Source organism: Microtus pennsylvanicus, chromosome 7, assembly GCF_037038515.1.
Source record: "Microtus pennsylvanicus isolate mMicPen1 chromosome 7, mMicPen1.hap1, whole genome shotgun sequence".
Classification (NCBI taxonomy): Eukaryota; Metazoa; Chordata; class Mammalia; order Rodentia; family Cricetidae; genus Microtus; species Microtus pennsylvanicus.
The window spans coordinates 9380469-9401698 of record NC_134585.1 but is presented as its reverse complement, the minus strand read 5'-3'; the positions used below and the strand labels follow the sequence as shown (position 1 = coordinate 9401698).

Below are 21230 nucleotides of genomic sequence, written 5' to 3'. Positions count from 1 at the left end.
AGGATCCCATTGGGCGCCCCACCTTGTATCTCACTGCTGTGGCTTCTCTATGTCCTCTAAGCAAAGTGAGCGTCCCCAGCCTTCCTTTTCTCCGCTGTATATGCACAGCCCAAGCACTGACGGTGACCCCTAATGGAGCAGTTCGAGTTCTTTCCTCATTAGATAATATAGTGTCCCTGGTTGTGTAGGGACACTAGAGGACCACATGAGGTAGGCAAGCTCATTGCAGGCCAGGTCACCCCTGGTGAGGGACTATCTGTTGCCTCTCTCCACTCTAAAGTTACTTTTTCCCTTTTTAATAAATAAAGAACTTGGGGGTAAAGATGTTCTGTTTCAAGGCAAAAACCCCCTTTCTCCTCAACTTTTCCCCACTAATCTTAGCACTGACCTCTGGAACACCCATCCTGGGATCCCAGCACTGTGACCACAGTGTTTGCCTACCCTGGCTGGACTAGGCCCTTCCTTGTTCCTTCTGCACCGCTGACTGGCATTCTTCCACGAGGAAGAGCTGTCCGTTCTTCCATATTTACATGCTTATCTGGTCAGCTGGCTGTATTAGTGGAGAGTGACCTGAACTTTATTCTATGACCTAATTAATCATGATTCCCTTTCTTTGTTCGTGAAGGGCTCCTTCAGATTAGCCCCGAGCCTTTCTTCTCTTCCTGGCACCAACAGACATCCCAGAGATGTCATCTGTGAGCCACCACACAGGGTGAGTGCGTTCATTGATACTGAGAGGCATTGCTTCTGGGCCTTCCCAGAGTACCTGTGTGAGATTACATGCATCTGCGCTGCCCTGTACTATTAAAGACCACCCAACTCCAATGCAACACCACATTCCAGCCCCTCCTGCCCTTATCTGAAATCTCCTGGAGCAAGGGGAATCCTGGCTTCTGTTATGATCAACCCATGTTTGAAACCATATACACACAGTACAGCCTGACACATTTAACTCCTGACCCTCGAGAAACAAATCTATCAAGACAGAACATTTCATTTGGTTCTTCCAGCTTTACCCTGAAAGAATCCAGTCAATATACTGTTTTCTCTCACTTGCTCTACTCGGGTCTCTACTTGCATCCCACATAGAGTCACCATGTATCCTAATTATCTACTTCGCCGGTATATGAAGCATCTATATCTCCAAAGGCTAGCCTGTGTCAGTTTACTGTATACTGATATACAGTATAAGGTGTACTGTTACAGTGCAGTGACCCATCTTGTCTTTTTTATCACTTCTACATCCTGCTGTGACCACACTTCTCCATTCCCACCTCTTCTTGTACAAGCATCTAGCCAGCATGCATTTCAACATAAAGGAAGCTCACCAAACATTCGCACTCAGTACGTCCTGGAAATTGTTGTAAGACAGCCCACAGAGATGATCCTGCTCTTCATGACTCTCATGAATATGAGTATCTAGGTCACGCTACACATATTTTCATATTATTGGATATGTGTTTTTATAGGCTGAATGTAGGTTTAATTTAGGGGGTTCCATGGTTCAAACATTACAGTTGATTTTCTCTTCTGATGAATGAGTAAAACATACACACACACAAATACTACTGAGGATCTGACATAAGACTGCCATCTTAAGAAACCCACATAGTTTCTGCTCAACATTATGCCAAGGTAATTCAGATAATTCATCCTGGAAACAACCAAGGCACATGATGTAGAGAACTCCTCAGTAGAAGGCAATGGTTGTGAACCTAGCCTTTAACAGCTGAGCCATCTCTCCAGCCCAGTGGAAGGCAATGGAAAACCAATCTCAATGACAGAAATGGGCAAACATATCCACACAAAGACATTTTACTAATGTTTGGAGTAGCATAATTTGTAATTGTTATAAAGTGGAAACAGCCTAATCTAACACCATTTCTGGTAAGAGATGACCAGGATGTGATACATACACATAACAAAAGAGCAGACTACCACTGTAAAGCTGCAGGGTGGGTGAGCCTTAGATGCACATAAGTGAGCTACACCCTGCAGGGAAGTCTGCCTAGGACCTGATTTCAATAAGACGAAGGGTTGACAAAAGGGAATCTAGAGATTGCATGCAGATGACCTACAGCAGGGGCTGGGTCTTAGTTAAAAGTTTCTGTTGCTGTGATGAAACATAAGCTTACATTTCCACATCACTGTTCATCACTAAAAGAAATCAGGACAGGAACTCAAGCAGGGCAGGAACCTGGAGACAGGAGTTGATGCAGGGGTCATTGAAGGGAGTTGCTTACTGGCTTGCTTCCCCTGGCTTGCTCAGCCTACGTTCTTAGAAGACCTAGGATCACGAGCCCAAGGACAGCATGACCCACAATGGACTGGACCCTCCACAACTGATCACTAATGGAGAAAATACCTTACAGCTGGATCTTATGGAGGCATTCCCTCAACTAAGGCTCCTTCCTCTCTAATGACTATAGCTTGTTTCAAGTTGACACAAAAGCAGCCACTGCAAGTTACAATGAAAATAACTGAAAACAGACATGGAGGGCACTCAGTGCAATGGGAAAGCTCCAAAACTGGACTATAGTGATATTGTCACAACCCAGACCTGAAAGAAAATTCTTAAACTAAAATAAGCAATTTTATTTTCTTCCTCATCTTCCCGGAGCACTCTGAAAAATGAACCTTCAGACGTAATTGGGTCCTATTTGCATTATGTATTGCTTCCTTTTGCAGTCAGTAAGATCAAGAAAATTCCTGGGTCAATTCTTCGATAGACTGTGACAAGGCGCAGCTAACATAGCCCAGTGAATCCCAGTGCTCACAACTGCTGCTGAGAAAAAGGAAAACCTCCCTTTGCTCCAGCCAGGGTCTTCAGGAATAAACAATTCTAAACCCACAAAGAGTTTGCCCTTTATGCCCATCTGATGTGTACCTACGGCTGATCAACACAGCAAAAACTTTAGGCAAGCAGAGTGGGCACTACATGCTAAGCATGAACAAGAGGCATACATTTGGCAGTGTCCTGCAGGTCACACAGCACCAGCCTATATTTCTGTGGAAATATAATCACTGTCCTTATACAGTTTCTCTAGGGGGATAAAATTAAAGAACAGAAAGCATTTGTGTGAAATGATCAAATATGTCACTCAGTCATCTGCATGTGGGCAATAATCATCTACTATGAGGCACCAAGAAATACACAGGGGAAAAATCCCAAGAGTGTAAGTCAACGTCTCTGTTCCTGGTAGCTCTACGGTGTAAGCGCCAACGGACAGCTGGTTAGCAGAATCCAGACAGAGGTTTTCCTCGGAGCACTTCCAAAAGCCGACTGAGATGTTATGCAAGCCAATTTCTTTCACAGAGTTCCAGCAATGGTGAAATCTAGGTTGAACTCTGTGATCCCAAGTGTAGCTCTGAAATCCTTATGATTCCCTCCTCTGAACTCCACATCTTATGAAACAAAGACGCTGCAGCTTCATTCCCAAACCGGCTCCTAACTGGAGCAGTTACTTACCATTCATTGATTACGCCATTACCTTCTTGGAACTGGAAATTTAAACAACAACAAAAAATTATTGCGTGAGGCTCTGCAAAAGTTTAGATAGCATTTTAATGAAAATAAATTGTCAATGTATTATGAAAGGAAAAATAATCCCCTGGGGTATTCCACAAAAGAACATGATGTTACATGTGAAAAAATAATAATAAACCCAAATACAAAATGATAAATTCAGCTCCAGAATAACAATTTGGCTGTATTGTTATTTTGGGTGGATATTTCCCCAGAAAGAAATCAATCTGTATTCATGGAGACTAATAAACATGTATCTGATGTAAGTAATTTTCCTCCTATCTAGAACAGTTTGGACATGAACAATTAAGTCATTGCACCTTGAACTGTGGCCCAAGTACATGAGTCTCTTGGGGCTTTTACCTTCAAACAGATGGGTCTCGGGCCATTTGTACTCAGGCCTAGAACATGTGTAAATTAACACTAAGGGCTTCCTCCCATTCTTGTGTGAGGTGTGTGTGTTGGGGATGGAGCCACCCAGGTAATTAGTGCACCCTCTCTGAGGCAGCACAAAATCCCATCTGCTCTCATGCAGCCAGGATACACACAGGTGATAAGCTCTGCCAATCCAACACCCCCACAAGATTTTACCTCAAGAGAGAAAAAGCTGAAGAAGTAGGTGCCTGGTACACAAAAAGAGACACAAAGCTTAAGAGATGTCAGATTGGAAGGGCTCTGAGGTTATGCTAAGAACCTCAAATAAATTCCCTTTCTCAATAGACCCAACTCACCCAGAGTAGGCTATCCATCATGTGGTTAGTGTGTTTGGGTTGTACTTTTTTAACAGCAATAACAAAGCCTGTGTTTATGTGCACTGCCCATTAGTAAAGGCACAGGGAAACCTGTTGACTTTCAGACTTGTTTTCTAGCCCAAATGGTAGATGTGTTAACAACTTTATAATGTTGGGAGAAGGGGCAATTAAATCTTAATTGATTATCTTTATCAGTCATGATACACTGCAAACTCACATAACTGCTAAGTTCGAGACAATAGACAACCTAGTTCTTCTGTACCAAATAAAGTGCAAAAGGGTTTACCAACTCTGGCCCTCTGAAGTCTTGTATTTCCTCACAAGACCAGAGCCCCTTATCTCACTTTCTTCAATCCTGCCCCAAACCTGTTCAACTCTTCAGAACCCTCCTCCAATACTGCACCCTCTCAACAGGCATTGACCCTAAGGGACATCTGTGTGCCAAGTGCTAGCCCTATATGGACCTTAGCAGCCAGAACACAAGGGCATGGCATGTGCTATTTACGCCTGCACAGGAATTCTACAATCAGTATTTGCTGGACAACTAAAGAACCTCAGAAGCCACCACTTTAGCATCTTCATTTCACATTCAAAGAAGCTGGGGCAGATTCAGAACCAAGCTGGGATTATTCCCCACAATTCCCTAAATTCTGGATCACTCTCCTGCTTGGTTCTCAACCAAGCAGCTGATAAGCTACACTTTCTCCAATTTTAATTCCTGTAAGCCTCCACAGTTGAATCACATAGATTTTTCATTCTGTCTGGATGCTTTTTTTCTAAAACCTCCCAGAGCATCCGACTTTCAAATGCTGTTATCACTTCAGGGAATGCATTTCAACCACACGCCGCCCAAGAGTGTAAGATGATGTTGTTGAGGCACAACTTTTTTTTCCCCAGGATGTGAGCACCCTGTTTTCAACAGATTAATTTACTATATTGTACTTTATGATTTTATAACAATTTTGAATGTTTTGTAAATGTTTCTATTCTACAAAGAAAAGCAAGGAAGTCTGGAGATAACACAGACATATGGGCATAAATACATGACTGATTCAGTAAGTACAGTAGGATGTGGGGGGCAGCATGTAAGGCAGAAAAGCATACGTTTGCAGAGGCAGACAACTTCTTCAATTCAGGCTCTATCACTTACCACCTACAGAAGGAATAAGAAAAAGTTACTCCCCCATTCAGCAAGGATTTAAAAGTACCTGCCATCTGCCAGCCACTGTTCTGGGCCTCAGGACATATAGTGCACCACTCCTGCTTTCCAGGAGCTTCCGATCCTGCCAGGTAGTTGTATTTGGATGAAAGAAGGGAGTAAGGTATAGACAAACGATAAAAACAACCAGAGTGACAGAGCACATACTTATGAATGTGTGTGCAGAAATACGTGAGAGCTGGCTAGGGACCAAGGGCAGATTGGGGGTAGAAGACAGAAGGGGCTGGCTGGGAGCACCTGAGATGGAACAGGTGCGGGGTTTCAAGCAGGAGAGACTACTTGGCTGCTATCCAAGAACAAACTGAAAGGACACATAGTGAGAAAAGGGAGATTGGGCAGGCAGCCACTCAGGTAAGCCGTGAGAGCAACTTCTCAACGATGAAAAGGGGTGGTGGCCATCCCACAGAACAGTGTCCTCCCAAAATCAGCATGAGAACCAAACAAGACTAACCATGCATGACACACAGTAAGAACTTAGGAACTGTTTGCTAAATAATAGCCAGCTCTCCCAAGAAGTCATTGAACCTCTTTACATGAGTTTCATGATTGATCTGAAAAACATCAGCCCTGGGATCTCCTATAAGAGAACTGACCCAAGAGCAAGGATCTCCCTGAGCATAGCAGTTCTACCAACTTAAAACTTAGAAAGCTTGTGACTTACAGACAACATGTGATTATTTCAAAGACATAAGCACAAAAAATGCTACACATTGTATACTAGTGGGTAATCTGATGCAAAATGTCTGTCCTCAGTATCACCAGACAAGAGCTTCCCTAACAGTTCCCTGACCTACCATGTCTGACGACAAATAAGACCCACTTCAGAATAGAAGAGAGAATGCTGCACAAAGAAGTCAACAAGAGCCTAGTGAGAGTGCTCAGCGGGGAAAGCACTTGCTACACAACTTTGATGACCTGAATTCAATCCAGAGAACCCATGGTGAAAGGAGAGAACCAGCTCCCAAAGTCATCCTTATCTCTAATGATATCCTGTAGCATTCAGAGGCCGTGCACATGTGCACACACACACACACATGTGCGCACACACACATAAAATAAATAATATTAAAACAGAGAGGGAATGAGTCTCTTCTAACTGAGAAGCCACTGATAGTTATGGCTTCTACGGCAGGAGAAGAAATTTTTTTAAGGGTGGAGCCCTAGTAAGTCAAACACACTCCAGTGAATGATTCCATACTTACCAACATAGGATCAGCACAAATTGAACTCGGTAATTATTTAAAGGGGGTAGGCAAGAAGTGGGAAGGATTGGGAATAGGGAGGTGGGGGTATTTGGGAGAAGCTAGAAAAAATACATGAGACAGGAATGGTGCTTATGCTGGTGGCTCTTATGCCAACTTGACACAAACTAGAATCATCAAAGAGGAAAGAGCCTCAACTGAGAAATGCCTCCAGAAGATCAGGTTGTAGGCAAGCCAATAGGGCATTTTCTTAATTAATGATAGATGGGAGTGAGCCCAGCCCATTGTGGGTGGTGCTGTCCCTGGGCTGATGGTACTGTGTTCTATGAGAAAGCAGGCGGAGCAAGCTATGGGGAACAAGCCAGTAAGCAGCACCCCTCCAAAACCTCTGCATCAGCTCCTGCCTCCAGGTTCCTGCCCTATTTGAGCTCCTGTCCTAACTTCCTTCATGATGAATAGTGATATGGAAGTGTAAGCCAAATAAACCCTTTCCTCCCCAAGATACTTTTGGTCATGGTGTTTTATCATAGCAATAGTAACCTAACCCTAACTAGCATGTGGTACATGCCTTTAATCCCAGCACTCAAGAGGCTGAGGCAGGTGTATCTCTGTGAGTTCAAGGCTAGCCTAAACTACATAATGACACCTTGTATCACTAAGCAAAGGAACAATAAAATACATAAAATCTCAAAAAATATAATTAAAAAATATTTTTTAAAGGGTGGAGGACCAAGAAGACTGACCAGACACACCAAGCTGGACTCCCACACAGGCTATTGGAGTGACCTATGCCATGAACAGGTATCAGAGGAAAGAAATTGTGGCTACAAGACATGGTTGGAGCTTCTGGACTGTTCAGCGTGTGGCTGCTCATGGAAAGCTGAACAAGAACCACCCACAAGCTACAAAGTGCCCTAGGATCAAAGCTGCTGCATGCATGCCCTTCAAGAACACACGTGGGACTTCTTCATAAGTTCTGTGTCTGTGTCCTTCAAAATACCCTTTATAATAAAATGTAAATGTGAATAAAGTAGTTCTTTCTGGAAGCCACTCTGAGGAGGGGCTGTGAGAACCCTGACTTGACAGTCAGAAGTTCCAGAGGTCCAGACAAACCACTGGGCCTGAAGTGGAGGTCATCTTAAAGACAGAGCCCTGAGCCTAAGGATCTATCATGCTCCAGGCAGACAGTATCCAACCGGACAGGAGCAGAGGACACTGCTGATGTCTGGTACAGAGCCGACTGCCTGCACAGTGAAATCTTGCCACCCTCTGAGGATGATGTCATGAGGGGATAGTAGGAAAAACTGAGTCTGCATTAGTGTTTTCTGCTTCATCTCTCCTCTTCCTGAGCCCAATCCCGCACCCACCACCAAAGAAAGATTCCTGTCTTCTCTCCTTCCTCACCTCTACAACTCTGAGCCTGCATTACGTGAAAGCGTTAACCCCACTTTAAAAACCTGCACTGCCTATACCACCTGTCCCTACATGTCCCTCCAGCCCCACCTTCAAATCTCCAACTAGACAATGACACGGTCCATTCCACAGTTCCATAGACTAGACGACATAGCCCTCTCTACAGCTCTACCAAGCAGTGTTCCCCAACTGTCTTTTCACCACACCTTCACAGGAAAGGTTCTCTTGCCCCACTGTCCTCCAGTTTTCCAAATAATGACAAAACTCACACTACATATGGACCTCAGCCACACCTCTTTCTAGCAAGTCACAGATACAATAACTTCAAAGGACAGCATCTGTTGTGCCTTACTTATTCTCCTTCCCTGATGTAAGCTCTCCTTCTCCCTGTCCCTGGCATCTTCCACAACCATACACATGAAGCAGGTTCCCAGCAAAGCCTATGTGAAGAAGCAGGGGAGGTCCCTGTTTCTCGAGTAACAGCAGTGAGTTCTGCCCTGTATGGGGAACTTCTGAGTATCACACTGAAAACAAGGATGTTTCTAACTTCAAATCCTAAGCAGCCAAACAACCACAAAGAATACAAGTCAAACTCATTCAAGCAAGGCATGTCAGCAAACTCTTAATGGGAGTTTTGTTAAACAGGATGAACATCAATGTAAATGTTGGCACCCTCGATGTCACCTTCCTCTGGGGTTGGGGATATTCCAAATGCAAGCCGGTCATTCCTTCTACAGCTTTCAGATGCCAGGTCCTCTCATCAGGGCTACATCTGATAACTAAGGATGTTAGCTCTCCTTCCAATGAGGACAATTCAAAGACGAGGGAACGTTTTAATAAAGAAAAATTCCATTCCATATAAACCTCTCCATAAAAAGACCACAGGGCATGTTTGCTTGTGAGAATGGTATTCCAGGTCCTATGCCATTCTTCCTAATCCAGGCTAGCACACCTTCCAAATACTTTTGAATGAACTGAAGGTCCCAGATACAGAAGCTGCCTCTGTGCTGGGGTTGAACGCCCTCTCTCCTTTAGCCCCTAGAACCTTTTCAAGGACTTGCTTCCTGCAATTTTCATTTCAATCAGGTCAAGAACATGCTACCATCATTATCTAAAACAAGATACACAGGAGCCTAGACCATTGCACCCATTTTGAGTTCTAGCAGTCTGTTTTCCTTTAAACAAAACTTCCTTAGAGATTCATTCACATTTAATGCCTACAAATCCTCACCAAAGTCACTGATGGCCTGCCTCTCATCGAATCCAAGGAAGTATTTTCCAGACCCCTAAAACTGAAAAGTACCTGATCACTGGATTCCTGGATACTGAACCTTCCTGCTTGCCTTCTTCTTCAGTATCCACCACTTCAGTATCACAGTACCTACCTCTGCTCTTCTGCATCCATATTTACTGTCCAGCCTATGATATGAAAAAGCAACTATACTCAAAAAAGACACCTACATTTACATATATGGCCCAACCTTTTCCTGAGCCTGTCCTTGAATTTCCATTTCTATCCAAATCTCTCATTCAGATGACTAATCATAAAAACAATAAGCTAAGCAAACTCTCTTAAATATTGCAAGTCAGGTACTATTCTAGACCTTCTTCATTAGCTCAGCATATTGACTTGACAACCATTTGAGACGGTTGCTTCCTTCCTTCCTTCCTTCCTTCCTTCCTTCCTTCCTTCCTTCCTTCCTCACCCCAACTGCCTCTTTCATATTGGGATTAAAGGTATGCAACAACATGCCTGGTCAAGACACAAATTCTATTCTCCCTGAACTAAGGATAAAAAGCTGAAGCACAGAAAAGTTAAATAGCTAGGTGGTGGGATGGCACACTGACCCCCTGGTTAGGGTATTGGTATGACTGCTGAGTAAGGTCTCAGGCTTCATTTTCCAAATCTCAAGTCCAAATCCCTACCCTAAACTACAACCTTCCCAGGCTTCCAACTCCACCAACGTGGCACTACCCCAAGCTAAAAGTCAGAAGACTCAAATCTAAGCAATGTGTTGTGGTTATATTACTCCAGTATCCTTTTTCATGAAAGCACAAAAGCATTGCAATAGTCTATGCTCAAAGTCAGTCCTTTCAATGAGTGTAAATGAATGCTAAGTGGTAAGAAAGTGTTGCCATCCTCTAATTGGCCCACCCTCCTCTGTCAGGAATATAAAAAAACAATGGTGCACCTCACAGACAAAGCATCTTACACGGTGATGAATCCACCTCTCCCCCATGCTGGGCCCCAACCTGGGCTTCCTCGCTGGTCTCCAGGGCTACTCCTGCCTGCAGCAATGAAGTGAGGGGGATGAGTGTAGCATGCTATAGAGGATCTCTCTGTGCCACTGACTGTGTGACCTGGAACAAGCTCCTCACAGTTCCCTGCCTTGACAGCACCATCTATAAACAGTAAGAGGCTGGAAAGACCGTTCAGCAGGACTGACAATCTGAGAAGTTGTCCTCTGACTTCCACGTTGTCTACACTCACACATATATACATGAAAATAAAATAAATGAATAAAAACCTTGAACAGTAATAATGTTCACCTTTTGGGCTGCCAGTTGGTTGAGCCTACAGCTATGAAGTATCTGAAACAGCCTGGCACATGACAAGCTCCTAAAAATCCACAAGCCAGATGATTCTTTTGAAAGATAAACCAGATCACATCCTTCCCTATCATGTTCAAAACTCTCTAAAAGGGAAAGGGGGAGGGAGAAGAGCAGGCAGGCCAGCCCTCCTAAGACCTCCCATCACTCTGGGATTAAAATTTAAATCCCTAACCACAGCCTCTATAGTCTAGCAAGAAGCAGCCCTCCCCACCTCTCCAGCCTCATTTCCTGCCACTCTCCCTCCCTTTCTGACCACAATGGTTCCCTGACATTAACAACACTTGTCAAGGCCTTTACCCCAGAGTCCCCTCTGCCTGGAAGGCTGCATCAGGCTGTAGCCAAACATATCCCCACACTCCTTGGACACCTATTCTGTTTCCTCCCACCTACCTCTTCTTCCTTTGCCCCTCAGGGTACACAGACATTAGAGTCTAGTCTTGTTCAGGATTCCACTATTCCCATAATGAGAACCCCAGGTAAGCAGACTAGCCTCATCAGGCTCACTAGAACAACAACCTGGAGCACAGGTACCCCCGATGAGAAAGAAAGAGCATCTGGTTTTAAAATCATTGATCTAGAGCCAACAGCTTCCACTCCGTTCTTCAACATAAATACGAGGCACCTTTAAGCTACTTTCATTCCCCTCCTGCTTCATCTGGACTCAACCCATCATGCCTGAAACCAAAGTCATTGGCATACATATTCCTAGAGTACCACATGAGTATAAACATGGGAAGAACAACGGGCAGTATTATCAAACTGTTTAAAAGAAAACAACAACAACTTGATTATTAATATCAATGATCCTAACTGCCGTGGAAAGCAAGGTTGGCCTGGTTACTGCACCTTCTTCATCCACTCCTCAAGAAAGACAGTCACAAGCAATAAAAAAGAAATCTTAATTAATCTAGTGCAGTGATTCTCAATCTGAGACCTTTGGGGGTCAACACTTCCACAGGGGGTCACATTTTAGATATCCTGCATATCATATATTTTCATTACAATTAATAACAGTAGCAAAATTACAGTAATGAAGTAGCAACAAAAATAATTTTATGGTTGGGAATCACTACAACATGAAGCTTGCAGCATTGGGAAGGTTGAGAACCACTGATCTAGTGGGCAGTTTTTAAGTAAAATTGTTGCTAGTTATTTATTCTACTTCATATACTATGAACACATTAAATGAAGGGTTTTATTGAATTATTTGTTGGTTCATTTTATTTATTTTTTTTATTGAGCTATATATTTTTCTCCGCTCCCCTCCCTTCCTCCCCCATCTCCTTCTACCTTAGTCCATGATCCCCAAGCTCCCGATTTATTCAGGAGATCTTACTGTTTTCTACTTAAATAAAGGGTTTTAAGTCTAACCATTTCCCTCACATCAAACTGTGGACTTTGGAAATTCTTACGTTAGAAAGACACTGAAAACCATCAAGTTTTCCAGTAGAACTGAACCTCTCCAAGCGTTCACACTAACTTTGATCATCTCCTTAACATCTGTATAACTTCATTGACGACAATCTCCAAAAGCTGCTTCTAGATAACCTCTGAGCTATTTAAACAATATTCTCTCATCCTGTGTATTTACATGGCTAATTACATCACTCAAGGCAATAAAATCCAGTTCTTAAACACAACTTACTAATACAGAAATTTGGGATTAAAGATTATGAGCAGGGGCTGAAGAGATGGCTCAGTGGTTAAGAGCATTGCCTGCTCTTCCAAAGGTCCTGAGTTCAATTCCCAGCAACCACATGGTGGTTCACAACCATCTGTAAAGAGGTCTGGTGCCCTTTTCTGGCCTTCAGGCATACACACAGACAGAATATTGTATACATAATAAATAAATAAACAAATATTAAAAAAAAAGATTATGAGCAGATCTTTCTTATGCCCATGTATAAATAAGAATCCTACTGTTACGATGTTAATGAAAATTTTAAAACACTACTATTTTAAAAACTGATACAGACCATAATTCCAGATACTGGTACATTGCATTGGTGGTATAGTGGCGAGCCTTCCAGATACTGGGAGCCTAAGACAGGTGGACTGATAGTCTGAGACCCACGTGGGCTGTGGGCTACGTAGACAATGAGTTCAAGGCCAACCTGGGCAACATGGTGAGACCATTTCTCAAGGCTGAGATATACTTCAGTAGTAAACCACTTGCCTAACATGTGCCAGGGTCTCGGTTCACTCGCTGCCCAATACCAGAAAAAATTATATTAAAAAATTATATGTATATATAATTATATATTATATAACTGAGTGGTGGGGTACAGAATGGAATGAAGTTGAGCCTATTCTGTGTGCCTTTTGGATGTATTATGTACACATAAATTGCTTGCCTTCCTGAATGTATTATATGCATGCTTAAGTTTTTAAACCTGAAAGCTAAAGTTGTATACCTTTGCAAATATTGTAATTTTATCTCAAAATGTTAATGCTATTAAAGTGATTAGTAGGCACACTGCCTGTGGGTTTTGTACTGTGCCTGTGGAGTCCTGCACTGTAATTCCAGAGAGGAGGTCTAGCACATGACCAGTTGCAAACTGTTCGTTCGCAGGACAAGATGGCTTTAAATGGTTCTTTTTTAATTCCAAAATATTCTGAAGCAGTTTAAATGCTTTACGGCATATAAACTCACAAAGAAGTAAATTTGCCTATGAGCCAAGATGTGTTTCTCAGTATCTAATCTTCCTGCCTTGGCCTAGCAGCAATGACTGACTGGACACATCATGGAAGATACGTCATTAATTTCTTTCTCCACCATTGTCCTTGCAGAAAGGGCTCCTTCGATCCTTCCAAGTGGAGCTTTGTAGCTGACGCAGAAGTAACTGAATGTGCCCAGTTTCTGAAACCCCTTGACATCGACCAGGCATGGAGAATGCATTCCTTCCCAAGCCTGTGAATTCCACCTCTCCACCACTGTGGGATCACAGCACCCAGCCCGGGGTGTCTCATCCAATATTTATCAAGCCCTGTTGTGGGGTGCCCGTGCTGTGAATCTGCTCCTTGGAGGAACCTTTACCAAGGGACCATTAATCCTCATTCCAAAGGAACTGTACCAACCAACCTTCTGCCTCCTTTTTCTTCTCTCCCTCTCCAGGGAACCCTCTCAAGCAAACAGGGTAAAGAAGTTTCATTGCCGAGAAAGGAAGAAACAGCAGGCTCCTTCAAACAGCTTAGACACTGCTCTTGAGTCAAAAACAGTTTTAGAAAATGCAGCTTCCTTTCAAAGGTACAAAGAGTAATACATTATTTCTATTCTCGGTAAAAATTACGGTTTGGTCATCTTAATTACGGCACCTAACAATAAGAAAGCAAGTTTGCTATCAGGCCACTTCATTATCCTTTCAGAATGCAACGCAATGATGGTTTTCAAAAGACGGAAAAAGATGCCCTCTCCAGAAGTAACAACCCAAACCTGCTAACTGAAAACATTAACGTTCAACCAGACACAACGGTGCGGATACTCCCCTCATAAATCCCGAACAGACAGGCAACTCCTGTGGCACTACAGTCTAGCGTCCACAGCCCCATCTGACACCTTCTCTCGCACACAGTCACCACACAGTGATTTTCCGACTACCTATGCGAGCACCTCAAAATTCACCTCCAGTCCCTAATGTCCCAGATGGCTCCCACGGCCATCGGGGCACTCGGAACTTCGTCACCCAGGCGCAGGGCGCCCCATGCCGACTCTGAGCCCTCGGGAGGGACACGGACCACCAAAAAGCAGCCTCATTTCCCGGGTCACGGTGCCCACTCCCTGGCAGCGCAGTGTCTCCTTTGCAGGACACAAGGCGCTCACCACGGGGCACAGCCTCCCTTATGTGGAGTATAGAGTTAGGATCTCCCTCCTCGGAGCACAGAGTATCATCTGCAGGTTACAGGGTTCCCCCCTCCCTGTGACGCATCTTCACCTCTGCGGGGCACTCGGCCCCCCTCCTCTGGGCGCAGTCTCCCCTCTGTCAAGCACATGGTCCCTTCTGCAGGGCACAAAGTCCCCATCTCCTGGTACGTCTTCCCCTTCTCGGAGAACAGGGTTCCCACCCCCCGGCTCAGCCTCCCTTCTGCTCCCGGCACAGGTCCCCTCTGTAGGACACAGGATTCACTCTCTGAGCGCAGCCTCCCCTGTGCCAAGCACATGGTCCCTTCTGCAGGACACAGGGTCCCCATCCCCGGACGCAGCTTCAGAGTGACACAAGGTGTCTCCTCCCCGGGAGCAGCCTCCCTTCTGCTGGGAACAGGTCCCCTCTCTAGGATACAAGGTCTGCATCCCCGGGCCAGCTTTCCCCCTGCAGGGCACAGGGTCCCCCTTCCGGGGTGCAGTCTCCCCTCTGCTGGGCAAAGGTCCCCTCCCGGGATACAGGGTCCCCTCCCCGGAACACAGGTCCCCTCCGCCCGGCAGACGGTTCACTTCCTCGGCGCAACCTCCACTCCGATGGGCACAGGTCCCCTCCCTGGAGTAGAGGGTCCCCTCCGCGGGCACAGCCTCCTGTCCGAGGGGCGCACTCTCGGCTCACCGCGGCGCAGCGCATCCCACGCGGACGCGGCGCCTCCAGGAGCGGACAAGCCGTCTTGGGCGCAGCCTCCTCCCGCAGCGCAGCGCATCCGAGAGGACGCGGCCCGCCCTCCCCGCGCCACCCGAGGATGCGCCAGCCACCCCGCAGCCCGCCGCGGGCCCGGGGCCGGGATCTATAGGGTCTGGGGTCGGTGGTCAGGTCCGCAGCCGCCGGCGCTGCGCGGCCTCAGCCACCTGCCCCGCGCTTACATAAACGCGGCCGCCCTCGTCCCCGTCGCCTTACCTCGGGTCACGCTGCGCCCGCGGGCTGCCGACGTCTGGCTCTGGGCGCTGCGGCGGGCTCGGCTGGCCCCGCGGCCCCGGCCAGGAGCCCCTCGCCGCCGCCTCAGCCTCAGCCACCTCAGCCTCAGCCGCTGCCTCAGCCTCTGCCTCAACCTCAGCGCCGGCGGCTCCGCCCCCTCGGCTCGCCCCGCCCCAGCCGCCGCAGCCGCGCGCGCGCGATCGTGCAGGGGTGGAGCCAGCGCCCGACGCCGGCGTGCGCGCGCCCGCGCCTCCGGGCCCCGAACCGGAGTCCCAACTCGCCTAAGGCGGAAATCGCGGGGCGTAGCGATTTGAACCAAATCACATCTTGTGTCCCCAGGGAGACTCGAAGGGGAGGGAGCCTCGGTCGGTCACGCATTGAGAAGATCTTCGGCCCGGGATTCTCGAACTTGCTCTGAGGAGACCCGAGAGAGCGGGAGCCTCAGATGGAAGGGAGCTGAGGGGACAGGTGGGACCAAGGACCCTAGACATTCTGTAGAAGCTGGGAACTGGGCTGGGAGCCTCGCATGGAAGCGCGCCTGTGGCTGCCCCGCTCTAAGACTCACTGCATCTTATGCGTAGTACCGCGGAATCCCGCAGGAATCATCCCTGGGTCTTCCTCTGCTTTTAAGAGATGGCCCTAGTCACACCCACCTTCGTAGACGTTGAAAACCAGTAGGTAGAGGACCAGGAACATGGTTTTGTGATGAAGCAATGTGTCTGGTGTTGGTCACGGGGAGAGTCCAGGAACTAGAAACGGCAGTAGGTTTTTAGCTTAGACCCCAGGGTCAAGTTCAGGCTCTGCCATTCTTTGGCATATCAGACATCTCATTTACTCGCGCTGCTTGTTTCCTCATTTCTTTAAATATTAAAGAAAAGAAGAAAAAGAAAAGGACTAGTAAAAGATGAGCGCAGGTAAGGTACTGCTGGGAAGTGGCCAGCATTCTGTATGGCCTCTCAGCCGACCAGCTCACCTTTGGGTGCCGTGCCAGAATGGGGTCTGAAGAGGTCCAGAATTTGAAACATAAACTGACCGCAGGAGTCGTGCTACAGCGGGTCAACGTCATCTTGACCCATCACTTAGCATAACAGAAGAACCTGCCCCTGGGCCCAGCCCTCCAGTGAGTTCTTAGGCTTTTCCTAAAATCTGGGCACCAGGCAGTCTCTACAGAGGTACTTGTTGGCAAGTAAGTAGAAACTGACTTACTCTTGGACTGCCTACTAGGACTTCAACCCTAACATATGAATTTGTACATAAGGACAGCATGTCTGTTCCTGGGTATCACACTATCCCAGAACTTGCTAACTTAAACAGTCATGGTTGGTGAATCTGGCAAACAGCAGCTTGTGCTGTGTTCAGCTGGTTTGATTCATCCCTGCTTCATGGGTGATCTCACCCCCAGAGGCCAGGTTACTAAGCCGGCTCATGTTGCTTCTTGTAAAGGCCGTGGTCTACCCACAGGAAAACAAGTTCCAGCACACGGGGCCTTGGCAGCCACTGCACACATCACCTGCCTTTCTGTGACTGACTAAATTGAAGTTCCTGGCCTGACACAAGTAAATATGAGAGACAGATGTGGACGAAGGAAGCGTGTTCTGTCAGAAGCCATCACTTGGACAGACTTTGGTTTCGTTGTGGACTGTGATAGCAAACACATAACTACGCCAGCCTCATCCAGGAGTGACTAGGATAGTCTATTTATCTGCTGTGTACACTGCCAAAAAAACTACCTTGAAGTGAAGATAACAGGACACATAAACAGAGGCAAGAAAATGACATTCTGATGGCCTCTCAGGTGTCTGGTGGTATCATGTGCAACTGATTAGAAAGACATCTTCATTTTCATAGTCTAGAAGTCGATCGTGTCAGGATGCCTGATAGGAGCATAACTGGGGAACAGTCTAGTGTAAGGAGCATATGCTTTGTGCCTGAACTGTGCAAACCCACTATGCCACATAGCCGTGAGACTGGACAGATCGTTCACCTTCCGTTGGTGGGAGAGATGTGTATCCACCTGATAGCCTGGTCCATCACTGATGACCAGAAAGACTTAATGGTGCAGTCTTAGGAACCGTCATGGATACAAATGTGAGTTATGGGACCCCGGAAATCCAATCTAGAAGAAGAAGCAGGAGGCCGGAGGCATTTGAGCTGCCCCTTTAGCAGGAGTGAAGACGGTGATGAGGGTGCCCAAGGTGGAGGAAAGAGTATTTGTCACCCCAGAAATTAGGAGAACTGCTGCCAGTATTCCCGTGGAGTCGCCCTGATTGGCCCCCTTCCATCTTACACCCTGCCTCAACTATCAGGAGGTGAAATCTATTGAGTGACTAGGCTGCAGGGGATAAACAGATCTGTGATCTGTTTTTGTACACTTCACAACCTAAGAAATAACATTATAATTAACATTGTAATGGGGGGTGAAAATATGCAACAGGCTTATGTGGTTTACAAGGCTTAAAATCCATCTAGATTTTAAATCCATCCTTTACATTAAAAAGAGAGAGAGAGAGAGAGCCAAATAGGATCTACCTTTATAGCTGGGTGTCAGGTCGGCCTCCATCACGCTGTAGCTGGGTGTTAGGTCGGCCTCCATCACGCCGTCAAAGTATGTAGGCTTCTAGGGAAGAAAACAAGTAAAGGCAGCAGTGGTGGTTAGGAATGCTGGCTGATGGACACCAGCTTTAGTGCCCATAGGGTCCCAGGTTAGATGCAGAGAGCGTAGGTCAGGTGGAACTAGAAAGAGTTGTTTTGGGAACTAGATCTCAGTGAGACTAAGGAGCATAGATTGACACCACAGCCTGAGAGGGAGGACCAGAACTTAGAAGAAGGACTGCCAGCTGGTGCTGGAGGAGATGGTGATATGTGTTGCAGCCTGGGGAAGACAAAATCCAAGGTCCTTCTGGGCTCTTTTGAGTGTGCAAGTCTGTCAGATGCTCAAAAAACACCATCAACACAGAAGAGCAGAATCAGAATGAGGCCGTTCATTTAAGACCCAAGAGTGGAAAAGGTCACCAACCACCTACAGAGTGTGAAGAGAGGAGCTGGTACAAAGGAGGACCCCAGAGACAGGAGCCAGTAGAAAAAAAAGATAAAAACCCATCGGACTTGAAAACAGGAGGTTATAGTAACCTTGAAGATTCAGCAGTGTATTGGGAACACTGTTAACTACAAAGGAAAAACTTCAAATCTCATGGCCCATTTTCTTAAGTTTTATTTTTGTGGTGCTGGAGATCAAACCCTGGGAGCCATGGAGCATTCTACCATTGACTCACTCTGACCTCAAAACCTAAGCACGACAAAGTGGAGGCTTAACTTCACTAATAAAATCTGAAATGATAGCTGGGCGGTGGTGGCACACGCCTTTAATCCCAGCACTCAGGAGGCAGAGGCAGAGGCAGGCGGATCTCTGTGAGTTCGAGGCCAGCCTGGTCTACAAGAGCTAGTTCCGGGACAGCGAAACCCTGTCTCGAAAAACTAAAAAAAAAAAAGAAAACCTGAAATGATTACAGAACTCGGCACACCAAACTCAGTCACAAATAAAGTAACAATATCATGTTCCAAGTTACATTTTTTCGAAGAACATGACTCTGTGCTAACACTTTGACATTTACTAATCGCATCAAACCTGGGGCAGCACTGTGTAATAATCTCAGGAGCTGCAGAAAGGGGTTTTGAGAAGCCAATTTTCGTGGACCAGGCCTTGTAATCCTAACACTAGGACTGAGGCAGGAGGATAGCTTGGACTCCAGAATAAAACCCTATCTCAAAAAAGAAGAAAAAGGGGGAGGGGGATAAAAGGCTTCTAATAAAAGCCAGCATTGTTTTTATTTGGAGAACTGCTCTGAAAAGTAAGAACAGAAGAGAACTTCCTCAGTCTGAGGAAGGCTATATTAGGAGTCTCTAAAGCAGCAGTTCTCAACCTGTGGGTCACAACCCCAGCCCCAAATGACTTTCACAAGGATCACCTAAGATCATCAGGAAATAGAAATTTACATTACAATTCATGACAGTAGCAAAATTACAGTTATGGAGTAGCAATGAAAATAATTTTATATTTGGGGTCACCACAACACGAGGAACTGTATGTACTAAAGGGCTGCAGCATTAGAAAGACTGAGAACCACTGCTCTGAAGAAATAAACTGATAGAATAAATATATATTACTGCCCAGGCTTGCTTTCTGCTGTCACAAAAAACACCATGACTAAAATCAACTTAGGAGGAGAAAGGGTTTATTTCAGCTTAGACTTCCGGGTATACAGTCCATCACTAAGGGAAACCAGGGCAGGAACTGAAGCAGGAACCATGGTAAAACGCTGCTTACTGGCTTGCACCATGTTTCCGTACAGCTACCATTTTTATACAGCCCAGGACCCCCTGCCTAGGGATGGTACCTCTGGCAGTGGGCTGGGCCTTCCTTTATCAATCAGCAGTTGGGGTAATGCCCCCACAGACATGCTCACAGGCCAATCTGGTTGTGAGAGTTCTACCCAGATTCCCTCTTTCCAAGTAATCCTAGGTTATGTTAAGATGAACAAAAGACAAACCAAGACAATTACAAAGGCAGTTTTAATAAAACTGACTTACACACTACACACTGGGTCATCCAACAATGACTAAAGAATCTGAGAACCTGCTAGATGCTTAATCCATGAGGCTGTATGCCTCAGAGGTCTCAATTTGGCACTGAAGGTCTGAAGGACTCCTGGAGAGCCACTGGTCACAAGTCCACACTGGAAGGCAGAAGAAGCTAGGCTCTGATTGCAGCAAAGGATAGCAACAGCAATATCTCAAGGAGCAAAGGTAGTCAAAAGCAATAGCTTTTCTCTCTGACCTCCTTATATCCGAGCTGCCGCTAGAAGGTGCCCACACCTGAGAAAGACCTTCCCTGCTCAAATCCATCCAAGAAATGCCCTTGCACACCTGCTAAGAGATTCATCTCGCAGTTGATTCTGATCCAAACTGACAACTGAGATGAACCATTGCAAACGCGGTCTATGAAAACACCTGAAACAAACTCAAAATGCCAAGAATGTTCTCTGAATTGGACACAAGATAGAAATATTACTCTTCCCCAAACTGCAACCACCAGAGTCTGGTCAACCCAGCAAGACAGGCATGGAATGAGATATGTAAAGGAAGAAGTGGATATAGCCACGTATGACAAGTTTTAAAAAGACAGGATTGCAGAGTTTAGAGTTGGCATGCACCACTCAAAAATGACTTTCTGTGAATCAACAGCATGTCATTTAAGATTTAATTTTAAGGGGCTGGAGAGATGGCTCAGTGGATAAGAGTGCCTGTTGCTCTTGCAGAGAAATTGGGTTTAAGTCCCAGCATCCACGTGGTGGGTCACAAATATTTGTAACTCCAGTTGCATGAAATCCAGTGCCCTCTTCTAACCTTCACCTACACGTGATGAACATATATATATACAGGCAAAACACACATAAAACAAAATTATAAAATCTGGCCGAACATGGGTAGCATACACCTTTAATTCCAGCACTCAGGAGACAGAGGCAGGTGAATCTCTGAGTTCTAGCCTGATCTACAGAGCGAGTTTCAGGACAGCCAGGGCTACACAGAGAAACCCTATCTCAAAAAACAAACAAAAAAATAGTAAATCTAATTTTTTTTTTTTTTGCTTTTTCGAGACAGGGTTTCTCT

The 21230-nt window shown here is 45.8% G+C and overlaps 1 protein-coding gene across 1 annotated transcript in view; it reads right to left on the bottom strand.

Moving 5' to 3' along the window:
- Adarb1 (adenosine deaminase RNA specific B1) overlaps positions 1–15686 on the bottom strand; it is a 123300-nt gene extending 107614 nt beyond the window's left edge. Inside the window, exon 1 of the mRNA XM_075979869.1 lies at positions 15543–15686. The gene's annotated coding sequence lies outside the window, so the exon portion shown is untranslated. The remainder of the gene's footprint in view (positions 1–15542) is intronic.
- Between the last annotated feature and the right edge of the window lie 5544 nt (positions 15687–21230).